Here is a 17,307-nt window from a genome sequence, read left to right as displayed (position 1 = left end):
AGCTTTTAAACTGATGTATACATCAAGCTTCTCATAACCAAGCTGTCATCCTCAATAATGTTTTGCGCAAAAGTCCCCCAGACAAACATAACTTTGCTTATTAATCCCAGCATATTGGCTGCAGCCTGCTGAAGAAGATTGCCTCTGTTTTTTTGACTGTATTTCCATAAAACACACCTCAGAGTCATTTGGATCACTGTTACTTGTAATACCTGTGAAAAACTTGAGATAAATTCTTAATGGTATATATGAAACCTTGCACAAACCAAGTAACTGTTGTACATGTCAGGACAGCATTCCTAGCATCAGAAATAAAGTGAAGTGTTTAACAAAGATAGAATACTCATTAGGAGATCGTCTTATGAAGCTGGGAAATATTTGTGTGCTTACACTCTACATGCCACAGCAAACAGGAAGCTGAAAATAAAACTGAGGACAGCTAAAGGGGGCCAACAAGAAATCTGGAGAGGGGCTTTCAACAAGGGCCTGTAGGGACAGGACAAGGGGGAATGGCTTTAGACTGACAGAGGGGAGATTTAGATTAGACATTAGGAAGAAATTCTTCCCTGTGAGGGTGCTGAGGCCCTGGCACAGGGTGCCCAGAGAAGCTGTGGCTGTCCCATCCCTGGCAGTGTTCAAGGCCAGGTTGGACACAGGGGCTTGGAACAACCTGGTCTAGTGGAAGGTGTCCCTGCCTGTGGAAGGGGCTGGAACTGGATGAGCTTTAAGGTCCCTTCCAACCCAAACCAGTCTGGGATTCTATTAACACACACAGAAAAGCTATGTGAGAAAGAATGAATGGTATGGATCAGACTGTAAGGCTGTTCTGAGAAACGGCGGAAAGCACCTCTTTTGCCTGATGAAGGTCATGCCCTCTAAGAAGACCTGTGGTAGCAATACAAAGGGGAGTAAGAAATAAGAAGGGAGACGGAAATATAAAGGAAATCTATGATGGGCACAACTAATTAGAAATGCTCATAGTATTCAGGGCATAAGCACTTCCCTGAGTGACAGTCACCAGCTCATACAGAATAAGTGATATTTTCAAGAAAACCAGAAGCAATTTCAGAGTACTGTCTAGCTAACACGAGAGAGGTGTTAAAAGCACTGGTTCTTCAGCTCAACCAGATTTTCTGGCTCATAGTAAAAGAGTTGACCTCTGTGGACCAGACAAAGCATTCCCCGGCAAGTTTTCTGTTTTAATGCATGTACAGAAAGCGATCTTTCTCTCAAAACAGTGTGCTAAGAAACAGCCTTTATGTGGCAGAAGGCTCCCATTTTCCAGGTGAACACTTGGAGACTGATGATGTGCTGGTGCGAGGTGTCATCTTTCCATTCAGATCTCACCATGCTTCTTGCTTACAAAATAAAGAACAAACAAACAAACAAACAAACCCAGCACACTCTGCAATTCTGAGCAGGCAGCTCCCACACAAAGTGAGATGTGAGACTTCTTCCCATCTGGAGAAAACAAGAAACAAAAGCCACCAAAAAACCCAAACACAACACTATTTGAAAACCTCTTTACAAGGCAAAAATATTTTAAAACCCCAAACACAGCAACACACAGAAAATCATGATCGACCTCGGAACATTTATTTTCTCAATTATCAACAACTCAGAGACTAAGGAAAGCTCATTGCCATTCGAAGCAGGAACAGCGGTTTGTTTATGCTTGTGCCAACCAAATAAAAAACAACAAATGAGGTGATTTCTTTACTGGATTCTACCTTCACTGCTGTTAATGAAGTGTCTTGAAATCCTGAAAGCTTTCATTGTTACTAAATATCCACATTGTCCAAGAAACGAAAGAACATATTAGCAGAAATAATAGCAGTGTGCATACCAGCTGTGGATGAATGAGAAATTACTTTGATGGGTCCTGGTAGTAAATCGCTCATATTTCCCTATAAAAAAACTTCACAAGTCTTGGAAACACTCACGTACCTCCAGCAGAGTGCATGTCCTCTGAATCCAAGACCACTAGTTGCATACTCTGAGGCCACATTCACCTTTCCCAAATTGAATTAACCATGTTTAAAGCACGCTTACTGAGAAAACAATCTAATCCCAGATTAGCGAGTCACTGTGTTGGCTTCTTTAGTCAAAACACCTCCTCAAAGATTTCCTTCTCTCCAGTCTCCATCTGGCTTTCTCACTTTCCTCAGCCACAAGAACACAGTGGACTTCTTAAGGGTGGAATGAAACAGGGGTTTGAACTCCAAGAGATTAAGAGGTTGAATGGAAGCATAACATAATCCCACTTTCCTGGTGAGGCCTGGCACAGGGTGCCCAGAGAAGCTGCGGCTGCCCCATCCCTGGCAGTGTTCAAGGCCAGGTTGGATACAGGGGCTTGGAGCAACCTGCTCTAGCGGAAGGTGTCCCTGCCTGTGGCAGGGGTTGGAACTGGATGAGCTTTAAGGGCCCTTCCAACCCAAACCAGTCTGGGATTCTGCAATTTCTGAAGTGATAAATTGGAATTTTTATTACTTCAAGAGGAGGAGGAACAGGAGGAAGACAGAGACACACGACAGCACATTATCATAAATGGTAGTTAATGATTTTCTAATTAATGTTACAGATACCAATTTTCAGTTTTAATTGTGCCTTGCCCTACTTGCAAGTTTACCCTTACGGTTTTGCAGTGTGCAACTGTACCTCCGATAACTGTAACACTGCAGTTGAAGAGCAGGTACAGAAAGCAGACCCTATTAATTAGGTAATTACTGTTGCTTTTTTTTTCTTCCCCTAGAACTCCCAAATGGGATTAACTCCCTTCCAGGAGTCAGAAACCTATCATGCCACTGAGATTTCTGTTTCACCCTTACCTAGTTAGTTACTAATTACATTTTAATCACTGAAATTATCATCACAGACAAAAATACGGGTTTATTCAGAGAAACAATGATTTCTCTGGGAGTCTGGAAAGCTCATTCACTTATGACTGCCCAACCTAAGACCTATCTATGAAAGAGATTCTTCCCTGATATTTACACCGATTATAACAGCATTGGAAAGAGATGCAAGTGGTGCAACCAGAAGGAGCTCTGGGGAACACAGCACTGCAAAACAGTGGCAGAAACAGAACAAGTCAGAGAACAGAGAACTGAGGTCATCACACCAGAGGGACTGCTCTGTCTTCCCCAAAGTAAGGTGCTAACACTTGCACAGACCTGTGTTCACTCACTGGTTTGAGCAAAGTCTTCCTTTATTACTATTTCTATGCACTTGTAAGTGTATTCAGGAACTTGCCTGGAAAGCCATATTAACACTTCCAATGAGAAACTGAAAATCATTTTAACAGAAACATGGGGGAGCAAAGAAGTTTCCAGGGATTTTCTGGCCTTTCTGAGAAATGAGTGAGGAGCTGACAAAGAGATACCCCAAGTCATCTTCAAAGATCATACCAGCACCCATCAGCTGGATGCCCAGAGAAGCTGCCCCATCCCTGGCAGTGTTCAAGGCCAGGTTGGACGGGGTTTGGAGCAACCTGGTCACAAAACTACAAAACACTTAAGAACTTCTACAGGAAGTAGTAATGTAAGCAGAGATATCTTCATGGCCGGTACTGGCTTTTCCACAAGTTCAGGTATCCCTCATGCAAATAAGCTCCTTGAGTGCCGTCGTGGTTTAAGCGCAGCTAGTAACTCAGTACCACGCAGCCGCTCGCTCACTCCCCCCCCTTTCCTCCCCCCCAGCTCCCAGAGGGATGGGGGGGGAAATTGAAAGAAGGTAACTCCCACAGGTTGAGATAAGAGCAGTCCAGTAACTAAGGTATAGCACAAATCACTGTTGTTACCACCAATGATAATAATAAGGGAAATAACAAAGGAAGAGAATACAACCGCTCACCACCTGCCAACCAATACCCAGCCCAACCAAGCAGTGATCTCGCCCTTCTGGGTAACTGCCCCCAGTTTATATACCGGGCATGACATGCTGTGGTATGGAATACCCCTTTGGCTAGTTTGGGTCAGGTGTCCGGTCTCTGCTTCCTCTCAACTCCCCCTCCTCCCTAGCAGAGCGTGAGGCTCAGAAAGTCAGATTAGTCAGACTAAACATTACTGAGCAGCAACAAAAAACATCGGTGTTATCAGCGCTGTTCCCAGGCTGAAAGTCAAAACCACAGCGCTGCACCAGCTGCTAAGAAGGAGAAAAGTGACTGCTACTGCTGAACCTAGGACAAGTGCAAAGTTAAAAAGTGCCCATTATATGGTGTTGAGGGAATATTTTGACCTTCCGCTGAGGACTGACCCCTAAGGAACACCACTTGTCACCTCTTTTTGTCTCTCCACTTGGACATCAAGCCATGGACCACAACTCTTTCAGCTTGATCATCAAGCCAATTCCTTATCCACCAAGTAAAACCCATCCTGCTCCAATTTAGACACAGCTGTCGTGTGGCACCTACTAGCTTTACATTGATTCAAAGCTTTTGCCATTGCCCCAGAGTTCACTCAACACACATGTGCAAGAGGACAAGAATATTCCAGCTGCACCCGTAAAACGCTATTTACCACATACTCTGGTCTGCTGTGGTTTCCATGTTCACCAGGTTCTAGCCTAGAACATGAATTTTCCTTTCCTGAGCCCAGATCCATACGTGAACGTTATTTATGAGGCACTACAAATAATAACTGCCAGAGACAGGAATTTTTTCTATGCAGATTGACTTTCCAGATGTATTTAAGATCCCGCTGAGAAACATATTGTTAGGAAAATTTACTTACCTTGTACTGCTAATTAGGGGTTTATAATTAAACTGGACAAAGCCATAGAAAATGTACAATAAGCAGAAAGTCTGCAATTGCCAGAAGCAAAGATGACTTAAATAGTCCTTTTTCCTCTCTAAAGCCATGGCTAGTAATTAAACTGAAATTGAACACAGGTTTAGTTTTTGTAATGATTCCTATTGATGAGTCCTACTGAGAACAGCATTTACCGTATACAAACGTCACATTTTTTCCCCAAAAATATGCCCACAAAAAACAAACAAAAAAGCCACCAACTAAACACTTCCATAAAGTCTTCCTGGAAAATCTTTTAGAGACAAATGAAATTGCAATGGGAAATTCATATTTTAAAATACCCTAAAAATAAAGAAGACTTGGTTAAGGGGAGGGGAGGCAGGGAATTATTTTAATCAACTATGAATATACAGTCAGCTCATGAAACAATTCCCTGAATGAACCATTTCTTTTCCTGAGGAAACTGACAGAAGAAACTGAGAGACTGGATATCATCAAAATTAATGACCCATGACTGGACACATAACTGCTAAGCAAATGGGACTATTATAACATCCTGGGAGGCTTGGCCCATCCCAGTTGTGCTACATGCCCTTTCCACCTTGCTCCACGAGGACTGGCCCTCAGGGTATTGCTGGCTGAAGCAAATCAGTCATCAATGCACTGATGCCACTTCAAACCTTGTATCCAAAAGATGAATACTAACCCCCCTATGCAGGGGAAGCATTGCAAGTACTTTTCCCTTTGTTTTCCCATACCAAAAGGGACCCTCATTATTTTTCAGTTTTCACACTTGACTTTTTTAGGCAAGAAACCAGTGTGTAAATTGCCAATAAATACCAGTGCAAATGGCTGAGGGAACTGGGAGGGTTTAGTCTGGAGAAGAGAAGGCTCAGGGGGGACTTAATCGCTCTCTACAACTGCCTGAAAGAAGAATGGAGCCAGGAGGTGGCTGAGCTCTGCTCCCAAGGAACAAGGGATAGGATAAGGAAATGGGGGAGGTGTAGACTGGATATTAGGAACAATTTCTTTCCCAATGGGCAGTCAGGCATTGGAACAGGCTGCCCAGGGCAGTGCTGGAATCACCGTTGCTGGAAGTGTTCACAAACCGTGTAGACAAGGCCCTCAGTGACATGGTTTAGCGGTGGCCTTGGCAGTGCTGGGGAACGGTTGGACTGGATGATCTTGAAGGTCTTTTCCAACCTGGTTGATTCTATAATTCTATCTCACCTAATTACAAGCAGCAATCAAACGCTGACAGGTCAGCAGAAGCACCTCAGAATGGTATTTGATGCACACATTATGCAAAAAACAAAGCCCACACAGGTTTTCAAGGGTGAGAATTTGTCACAGAAACTATCCAAGGAAATACAATTATTCAGAACACTCTTGGGAGAAAAAAAATAATACATCAGCCTTCTGCCCAATCGCAGATTTTCTATGTATCTAAGTGTGTACCTACTATTGGGCTGAGTAACCTATACTATGCATACCATATGCAGTGACTTCACCTCCCTTTACAACCAGAATAGCTACTACTAGCACCCATTCTTCTGTCCCCTGAACACTTCTTAATTCTCCACTGACTATTCCATGAATCCTTATAAAGTAAATGCATTGGTATCTATATATAATACCAGAATGTTACTTTAACAGAGTATTTCCTTGGCAGATTTCAGCACTCCAAAATGATGAAATTCAGGAATTAAGCTTATCTATGCAATTATAACTTGCCATCCTTCCATCCATGCTTTATGGGCGGCACATTATCCCACCACCAGAGCAACCCACAGTTTCCTATAGAAGCAATTCAAACACTATTATTTTGTCATTCTTCTTCATGCACATCTAGCCCACAGGTATCAATACTGCACAAGTGGCAATCTTCTGCCCATGGCAGACTGAGCCTCTTTCCACCCCTACAATGGGATGCCCAAAAACGGGCATGCCCTGCTGCATGGGATGCCTCTGCTGGGTTCCCAAAGGAAGTGTGTGCCTGCTGAGGGCAAGAAAATGGCAGGGAGAAGGGTTTAAGAAACCAGAACAACTTGCCTACTTCCAAAACCCACTCTTTGCCATTAGCCTGAGGATTCATTGGAGAAGAAAAACTGCTGTACAGATTTATTCCAGAGGCCATATCTGTCCACAGCTGGATAGCTCTGCAACTTGATAGCATCTTCAAGATTGCTTATTTTGTCCTCCTATGGGTATATTAAGCTCTTGCTCATATGAGTCCCATTCTATTGTGTTGTAGTAGCTGAACGATGAAGATTAAATTGAAAAGGGAAGGTTACCTGGAGGCAGAATCCTCCAGAGTAGGTAGAGTTTTTAATCATCCACAGCATCACAGGTAGGCATGAGGTACTGAGAGTATTATACAATAATGACAAATAAAACAAGGTTCATAAAATTTGGTTTCAATCCAGCTGTTACATTACTGCTCACATTAAAGTACATTAAATTGAAAAGAAGTAAACCCGGATTAGGAATTAAGAGAGACTTCAAAATCAGTTCTTTACTGTGAGGATGGTGAGGCCCTGGCACAGGTTGCCCAGAGAAGCTGCAGCTGCCTCATCCCTGGCAGTGTTCAAGGCCAAGTTGGATGGGGCTTGGAGCAACCTGGTCTAGTGGAAGGTGTCCCTGCCCATGGAAGGGGGCTGGAATTGCATGAGCTTTAAGGCCCCTTCCAACCCAAACCAGTCTGGGATTCTGTGATTATTCCTGGCACAGACAAAATAAGTAACAAAAAACGCTTCCTCCCATGCTTTTTTGGTGTCATGGCTTTCCAAGTGAAGACTCCAACCCAAACTCCAAGCTTTTATTTCATGGGTGTCGTGATTTAAGTCTAGTCAGCCACGCAGCTCACTCGCTCACGCTCCCCCTTCCTCCCCCCTAGCTCCCAGAGGGATGAGGAGAAGAAACGAAAGAACGTAACTCCCACAGGCTGAGATAAGAGCAGTCCAGTACCCAAGGTATAGCACAAACCACTGCTGCTACCACCTATAATAATAATGATAAGGGAAATAACAAGAGAATACAACCGCTCACCACCTGCTGAGCAATACCCAGCACAAGCAAGCAGTGATCTCGCCCTTCTGGGTAACTGCCACCAGTTTATATACTGGGCATGACGTGCTGTGGTATGGAATACCTCTTTGGCTAGTTTGGGTCAGGTGTCCTGTCTCTGCTTCCTCCTGGCTTCCTCTCTTCCCCTGGCAGAGCATGAAACTCAGAAAGTCCTTGGTCAGACTAAACGTTACTGAGCAGCAACTGAAAACATCACTGTTATCAGCTCTCTTCCCAGGCTGAAAGTCAAAACCACAGCACTGCACCAGCTACTAAGAAGGAGAAAAATGACTGCTACTGCTGAACCCAGGACAGTGGGAATTCCAATACCCATATCCTTGTTTTCTTCATAGGTTAGAAGAAAACATCAGTATGACAGCTTTTTGTGACCAAAAAATTAATGGGAGTTTTGACTGAAAAACACAGAAGCAAGGAGGGGAATGACAGACACGCTCAAAAACATATTACCTAATGTCAGTATCTCAGCAAGCACTTATGCAAACTGCACCCTATATTTCAGCCAAATTTCCTTACTTTTGCTTACTGAGCAGGTTCTGGATGCACAATAGACTTCTAGTAGGTGCTACTAAGCATGTCAAATGTATTTGTCCCAGTTTCAATTTAGTTCAATATTCCCACTGGAAACACTACCTAATTAGAGCATACATTATAAGTTTGTAATGATAAGTTAATGGAAAAAATCTACTCTAGAACTCAATTAACTTATTGCTGTTAATAACTGGTGAAAAGCTCTAAAAGGAACTCTTAAATACATACTGAAAATCTCCATGCAAGGTCATTGCCTCATAAATACACTTCAATCGCGGGTTTAGCCTTTCTTCTATGAAGGGAGCTTGAAAAACCTGCTAGATAACGCAATTTGCCGTGAACTCTGATACGTGAACATCTAGTCTAGTTTTAGGAACAATCACAAGCACTTCTGCAGCAAATGCAGAGCCGTTAGCTCTGCCAGTTGTTACAGCATCCTGCATTTTGTCACCCCAAACTGACTGATTACCATTGCCTGTTCATCTCAGTCAAGAGGCAGCAGTCAACTGCATTTATTAAATCCATTTGTATTCCAGTCAATTTATGGGTTGAGAAAGTAAAGGTGAATGGAGAGTGACCCATAACACTTCAAAGCCATTCATGAGCCAGGGAAAAGTGCTTTTTCCAAGCAAAGTGAGGAATTAAGAAGTCAATCAAGAACAGGAGATGGTACCTGATCTGTCAGGGCAGCATCCATACACCTGAAGAGACATCTGTAACTAAATGGGAATAGTTTAAGGCTATGCAACCTTCTGGGGAGACAATGTGAATATGCACAGTCCCCATGGACTTCAAAATCCTCTAGAGGAAATTTGAACTGAAGCACATTACATTAACATCGCTGGAAACTAAGCATGAAGGCACACAGCGTACCTGCCACCTAGGTATACCTGCATATGATTACAAGTTTGAGCTTTTCTACTTGCTTTTGACACAACCAGATCATGGCTGTAGTTCCTCTCACTTGTCTTCTGTAAGCATCAGTAATGACACTGATTATTTCTGATACACAACTATGATTTTAGTGGGACTTTACAGTACCAAGAAGCACCAAAGCTATCTTACACATCACAAGGCATAAGGGTTCCCATCAATACAGTTCTGTACTAACTGATCCCACCAGGGAAGCACCCAGAGAACAGAACATATGCCACGTCCATGGTGTCCCACTGATCGAAAACAAGCATTAGAAGGTCATAAGGACTAAGCTTCTCCAACAAACACACCTTCAGGCAAGGGGCCCCAGCTCCTGAGGGTGCAAAGGGAGCTCCCCCCACTATAATATGCCATTACAGATCTATTTTTAATACTAATATTATACACCAATAACACTAAAAAGCACTGTGGACTGCGCACTACAGCTAATATTCCCAAGTATGAGACAACACAAAAACGATCCATAAGTACTCTGCTCCCAAAGCTTATATGACATATATTTTTTACTATTGCTTGCTTTCTTTCATTGCTGTTGTGCATTTTCCCTACAGACACAGTGGAGATAGAATACAGCTCTGCAAGAGTAAGGTACGTTTCCACCTGGCTCCTGCATTGCTTGATGTTTAAACACATTTTAAGAAGAAAATAAATCACAGAATCAATCAATATCAAACTCTGCAACATATGTTTTACCTTGTGATTTTCCAGAGTACGTGATATGAGGTTATCTTATTTCACATCACATTTCAGTGAAAGCTTCCTGTAGACTGGTAAAGACCAGGAAAAATCACCTCGTTGCACACGTTCCAGAGGAAAATAGTAGATTTTTGTGGGACAAGGATTTTACTCCTTACTTTCAAAAGGGGTTTTCTTGAGATCATATTTTGTTCACTTTTAAGGGACAGACCTTACACTAGGGCATACATTGGATACCTTCTTTAGACAACACAGCAGGAGTTCAATCCTTGTTTTGTAAAGCAACAGCAAATACAATGTATGGAAAGAACACATACATTCATATATGTGGTATAATTTCTGCTTTTAGTATAATACTAGCTGACTTTTAACATGATTTTAATCCAACAATTCACTACAATAAATTTTAACCGCCTTTTTCAAGGTTTTTCTCTTTATTTTTGTTTTCATGATCTTTGCTCTGGAACTGTGACCTATTTGCTCTGGGGGGAAGTGAATGTGGACATTATCTTAATTATATATCTCTAAACCTAAAGGGGCCTAAAGAAATCTGGAGAGGGGCCTTGACAAGAGCCTGTAGGGACAGGATAAGGGGAATGGCTTTAACCTGACAGAGGGGAGATTGACATGAGACATTAGTAAGAAATTCTTCCCTGTGAGGGTGCTGAGGCCTGGCACAGGGTGCCCAGAGAAGCTGTGGCTGCCCCATCCCTGGCAGTGTTCAAGGCCAGGCTGGACACAGGGGCTTGGAGCAACTTGCTCGAGTGGAAGGTGTCCCTGCCCGTGGCAGGGGGTTGGAACTGGATGAGCTCTAAGGTCCCTTCCAACCAAATCAGTCTATGATTGTATTTTACCTGCATCCTTGTAAATGGCATCCAGGTTTTTGCCATTTGATGTCTTTCCTGGAGACTGACAGAAGTTAATTCAAGTCATAAAATTTCACAAGATTTTTAAAAAGCCTCATTGTCCTTTTAAAGCAGCTTTTAAGAAAACACATTTGTGCGGGTTTTCTTAGCCTGCAACCCTCTCAGTGAACCACACCAATAAAAACGTTACAAAAATGTAAACACAGAAGAAAGGAAATGTATTCAGTTTAGGAAAAATAAACTGGTTTATGTTCAAGATGAAGAACAATCATGGTAAAAATACCAGCTCCTGCTCCTGAAGTCACCTCTACGAGGAGGCAGAGTCAGGCCCTGTGAAGTCAGTTGTTGCTATGGAAACGTATGAATCAAGGAGAAGACAACATGTCTGAATGCAGGAAATTAATTTACCCGAGATCATGCAATTGCTCTTTGATAGGATGTATACACTGGCTTGGAAGGGAAAAAACATCATATTTTAATTACTACACCTCACTTTCAATTACATTGCAAAAAGCCCGGTATAAAGCAGTTGAGGCTAAAGGGAATTTACCCAATACACATTACCCTTGCACTTCGGTGGTTTGATTTCTATTTCATCTCCTTCCCACAACAGAGCAGTGAGAAGTGTAACACCTTCTTACATATTCTCTTTTTCTGCCATCAAGATACAAAATTAGATCCGTATGTTAGGAATTTAAATAGGTCTACACCATGGCACACTGCAATAAACCTAATTACTGTGCAGTGGTTTAGCAGCTTAACCATGGCTGTTAAGGAAAAAAAAAAAACCTCAGATGCAAGAAATCCTTATTTCTATACATTTTTAATGAAAAATAAAAAATTGTTTTGCCCTGAAAGCAAAAGCTATCTGATAATGTAACTTTATTATACTTAAACCATTAAAAAAAAAAATACAAGATGGGAGGCAAAGGAGAGTAAGAATTCCTGTATTTGTATTTCTCAAAATCTGTTTAAGATTAAATCATACTGCCCCGAGCTGGAATTGGTATGTTCAGCATTTGAACTACGCACTGCAGTGAAAATATAATCCAGAATTTCCATCCTAATTATCCAACAGCTTTTAAACCTCTTTTCTTCTGCTAAAGGCAGTACTGATACGGTTCCAACCCACAGACACTATGCAAAACACAGCCTCAGACACCACACAGTTCTCCCGAGATTGATTCTGGTAGGTGGGTCACACACACAGCCTGCTCTGACACCCCAACAAGGCTTCTTCACCCAAATCACACCATCTGTAAGCAGATGAATGAGGGAAGGCAGAGTAAATCAAGTGCAGGACTGCTGCAGGAAGCATCCAAATTACATTTGGAAGACCACAGAATGTAAAACCCCCTTTACATCTGCTGCCATTAACCAGCCTGAGTTGCTAGTACAATTAATACCACCACAAAAGGCACAGAACATCCGAGAAAGCAGCCAAAGGAAACTACTAGAAATGAGTGGTCACATTTCTTTGCACCAGCTGGGCTTCATAAGCTTCGTCTAACCCCTTAAGAAAAAGCTTGCATAAACCTTTAGGAGGGTTAAACAGTTTATTACAAAAAGAAATGAGCTACCAGCAAATTAAAAGCAGCTTCTATCTTACAAAAGCAGATATGGGAGTTGTAGAGCTACCACTTTTGTTATCTTGTGGAAAGGAAAAAACCACAACAGAAGGTAGAAGCAGCAACCACAGAGGTGGCTTCTAAGCGCTGGGCAGGAAGCCACAAAGATGGGCACCAGGTATGACACGATCATGGGAATCACCAACTCTGCCAGCATTTATTTTTTTAGGAAAGGATGTGTGACCTGTAGCAAATCACACCCTGAAAAGGAGTCATGTTACATGCCAAACAGGCACATGGTATACCAAGATGTGGTCTAGTGGAAGGTGTCCCTGTCTGTGGCAGGGGTTTGGGACTACATGAGCTGTAAGGTCCTTTCCAACCCAAACTATTCTATGATATACGATACAATACTATGACATGGCATGAGGAATATAGTGGGAAATGGACTGAAATCAAGCTGTACCAAGGGAGGTTTTGATCAGATATTTGGAAAAGTTTCTATACTGAAAGGGTTATTAAGCACTGAAACAGGCTGCCTAGGGAAGCAGTGGTCACCATCCCTGGGAACAGCACACAGACACACAGAGCAAACAAGAGAATAGCAGAGTCCTTCCATAGCCAGCAATAATGTTCAGGATACACACTCTTGTACTTGGAGATAGGGGGTGAAGAAGAAAGATTAGCTAGAATTCAGTATGACTTGGTGATGTATCTCTTCACATGGAAAATTAGCACAAATAGATTTTACAGCTTTGTCCCTGTGGTCAGCCATAGAGAATCACTGCCACAAACCTTCAATACAAACCTATGTGAAAGCTGGCAGTGTTTAGGGTCCCTTGGGTAAAATAACTGCAAACCAAGGTAATAAAAGCACAGAAGGCAGAGGAGCCACGCTAACCAGCAAGGAAGGAAGATTTCCTATTTTGACACTGTTTAGGGGAGCTTGAGAGTTGCTGCATAAAAATGTATTACCCTGAAGAGAAACCTACTGCAGCAGTAACATAGTATCACGGTGACCAATCAAAAAGCAAAATAAACCACAGGCTATTACGCCAAAAGGCTGGATCAATGCCCTCACCTCACAAACATGGGGGGGGGGGGGGGGGTGTCCTCTTCTCTAAAATACGTTAGAGAAAACCAGTAGTGGCAGCTGTAACCAGGAGCCACACAGGCCAGTGAAACTGAGCTACAAGAGCAGTTCAGACGATTTAAAACCCACTATTTTGACAATGATTCAAATTCCACTATTTCCTCCAGCACACCCTTTATTCCCCTCATCAGCCTACCAGTTCTGCTTTCACTTGCCCACATTTTTTCACCAGTGAGAGGAGAAAAACACCAGCATGAAACAAAGTGTTTTGGTTCACTAAAATGCTGAAGCAATACATAAAGTCTGATAGCACTGCTGCATAATCCCAATTTATAATTAGCAAAGCTCAATCCTATTTATGGATTCAAATACGTATAGTATTGCACAAGCTAAAGAACCCAATGTCATTATCACAGGGACAGGACAATGCAACATGCAGGAACAGCGTCTCATTGATCAGCTAATCGGACACATTTCTAGCTGTTGGGTTACTACAAATCAACTAGAATACAGCCAAACCCTTAAATCCTTTCCCTGTTAATAATTCTTTATGTCTGCGGTTTTACAGATTAAATTAATACTTCAGTCTTGCTCTAAAGGACCAGATTGTACTGTTTTATAGCCCTTATCTCCTAAAGTGATACACATTAATCTTACACTGGGCTGTCAGGTGGTCATTGCCATTTCCATCTCCATCCCTAGCATTACATTCAGTCACTAAAAGAACATCCAGAAATGTTGTTATTGGGAATGGGAATACTTTTAATTGTTTTTCCACCAGAGCACAGGAGAAACAACAGGGCACAAAAAGCCACAGCACTCAATCATCTTTCAGCCCTAGTTAGAATCAATAAGCAGCTGTGAATGCTCACTTTCCTGACAATGCAGCCTCAAAACAAGAAAAGAGAGAGGGAGAAAGAAAACATTAATCACTATAAATCAATAGAGTAATGAAATTTTCTTGCATTGGGAACAACAACGAGGGCACTTCATTTAATCATAATTTGCCACAGTCCAGACTCACTTTCTACCCTAATTTCTGTACACGCATACAGAGAAAGAGCAGCTGTCCCCACCAGCACCGCACACATTCATCTTCCCTTTTTTCATCTTTTTTCTTTACTAGATGTATCTTTCTCTTCTCTCAAGGATATTTTCAAAGACAGACCCAAGGCCTTTTAGGAGACACCTACCTCTCGCTGTAAAGTCACATGCTTCTCGTACTAAAAAGTTGTAACAAGGAGGTTTTGCCTAAAGAAATCTGAATGGTAACAGCAACCAGTTCTGTACAGAAGACCATTCTGTAATTCCATGATTTGCATTGGAGCAGCACGCAGTTCCAATTCAGCACGTCCTATAACCTTTTCCAAAATGTTCCTCCATTTGTTCTTAGGCCAAGGATTCACAACTTCTGCACACAGGCATTTTATTACAGAAAAATAAATAAGTTCTGCCACACTCTGAGGTTAGGACTATGCTTCTTGCTTTCTCTGTCAGGCAACAAGCCTACATGATCGAGTAAGCAAAGGGAAAAGTCATTCCCAGTGTACGTTCAATCAGAAAGCGGACCTACCTGGAGCACACTCATCGTGAATCTGTCACATAAATATCCTCCTTGAAGCAGGTTTATAGAACAATAGTAAAAATAACTTTAAGTGTGTCAAAGGACAACCTTCTTTGATAAATATCAGCAATAAATACCAGCAATCCGTTTCCACACACACACACATCCTCAAGTCATGCTGAATTCAGTATTTCACTCCAGAATCAATTAACTGCATTGAGGACTTCTGCTGACCTAAAGCAATAAATTCATTAAAAATGACTGTCACTCTGCAATATTTGGAAAGAGCAAGCTAGATACTAGACATTACAGATGTTGACATTTCATCTTTGTCTTCAGTCTTTTCTCCGCCATGAGAAACTTGGTACCTGAACAGTAAGGTCCTGGGCAAGCAACATCCCAAATGGCCAGAACTGCCCTGCAGAATTGCTAACAGAAAGCTTCCACAATATTTGGTATTTTCCATTATGTGCCAGCTGCTGAGATCAGGTAACTTCATTAGAAACCTCAGCTTTCACAGGGGCAACATCTCCTCCCTAGATCCACACAGGAGAGCTTGAGCTGATAAACCAGGTCAGACTACAAAGGAAGAGAAAAAAAACTCAGTCTATCCTAAAAATACATTTTTAGTATCACAATAGCATAAGACTTTCCCCATTTGTCTGCACACAGCACCTAGTTCAACACATGCTCTATAAAAACAAAGGCATTTTTGTGACGTACCACTTCAGTGCCCCTATTACAATTAGGAAGTTTTTCAATCACAACTGTATTACATCATCTACCATAACACAGGTTTGCATCTTTGTACTTGGCATCCCTTAAGCAAACTCGTAAGTCTATAGCAGCTTGATCAAGGAAGAACTCCATAAAGAAGTCATGATCTGTCATGTTTACTTTAAATAAAGTACTGTTGTATTATTTACTACCTTCCAGAGAATTTCCAAGCTAAACCAAACCCCACAGGTGAAACATCATCCTTGCTTCTGTGTTAATTTCTTGTGCTTCTTGCTAAACCAAGGATGTGATCTAAACCAGTTTTAGGCAGAGAAAAAATAGACATTCACATCCAATGAGGAGAGAAACACACAAAGAAGAATGCGGGGGGAAGAGACCCATTCCTTCCAGACGAATTACTTAGAACAAGTCCAGAGGAGGGCCACGAGGATGATCAGGGGACTGGAGCACCTCTTGTATGAAGACAGGCTGAAGAAGTTGGGGCTGTTCAGCCTGGAGAAGAGAAGGCTGCGTGGGGACCTCATAGCAGCCTTCCAGTACCTGAAGGGGGCCTATAGGGATGCTGGGGAGGGACTCTTCATCAGGGACTGTAGTGACAGGACAAGGGGTAACGGGTTCAAACTTAAACAGGGGAAGTTTAGATTGGATATAAGGAGGAAATTCTTTCCTGTTAGGGTGCTGAGGCACTGGAATGGGTTGCCCAGGGAGGTTGTGAGTGCTCCATCCCTGGCAGTGTTCAAGGCCAGGTTGGATGTAGCCTTAGGTGGGATGGTTTAGTGTGAGGTGTCCCTGCCCATGGCAGGGGGGTTGGAACTAGATGATCTGGAGGTCCTTTCCAACCCTAACTAGTCTATGATTCTATGATTCTAACATTTCAATGATGATGTGGTTACAATATGCTCTCCGAGGACATGATTTATTTCTTGAGCACAACATCCGCATATATTGTACCATACAGCTTAAGAACAAACACACACAGAGAACTGGTGCATACTGGAAACCAAACATACCCCAAAGATATATTCCTAGTTGGCTAAACCAATGTTAGTTCACAAGGGTTTACTGTGCATAAGGCATTCAGGCAGAAAACTTAGCTAGAACAATTCCATCCTCAATTTCCCATATGCTACTTACATTTTCTCATCACACACACACATAAAGACAGTATTTAGGGTCTTCAATGTGAAAGACCCATGCTAAGCTGTGGTGACTTTTTGTTATGCTCTTGCCTTTACTATTTACACATCATTTATCAAAGAAAGTTATTCTTCTTTAAATGTATAACACCAAAGTAATGCAGAATCGGCAGCAGTGACACAGGCTGGCTTTAGTACAGAAAACTCCCTGTGAGAGAATCTCAGAGCAGCCTTCCCAAACTCCAACCAAGCCTCTCAACTTCTGCCGAGCATTCAAACTATACACAACTTTCCTTATCGAGCCTGAAGAAATTTTACTGCATCTGCCTCAAGAATTTCAAGAGGTG

General features: G+C 42.2%; 1 long non-coding RNA gene across 1 annotated transcript in view; it reads right to left on the bottom strand.

Annotated features, from left to right (window-relative positions):
• Positions 1–17,307, bottom strand: part of LOC136016003 (uncharacterized) — a 257,578-nt gene that overhangs the window by 220,482 nt on the left and 19,789 nt on the right. The window lies entirely within an intron of this gene.

Source organism: Lathamus discolor, chromosome 5 (assembly GCF_037157495.1).
Source record: "Lathamus discolor isolate bLatDis1 chromosome 5, bLatDis1.hap1, whole genome shotgun sequence".
NCBI classification, from domain to species: Eukaryota; Metazoa; Chordata; class Aves; order Psittaciformes; family Psittacidae; genus Lathamus; species Lathamus discolor.
The sequence above is the reverse complement of the archived record's forward strand: the minus strand, read 5'-3'. Positions and strand labels throughout refer to the sequence as shown.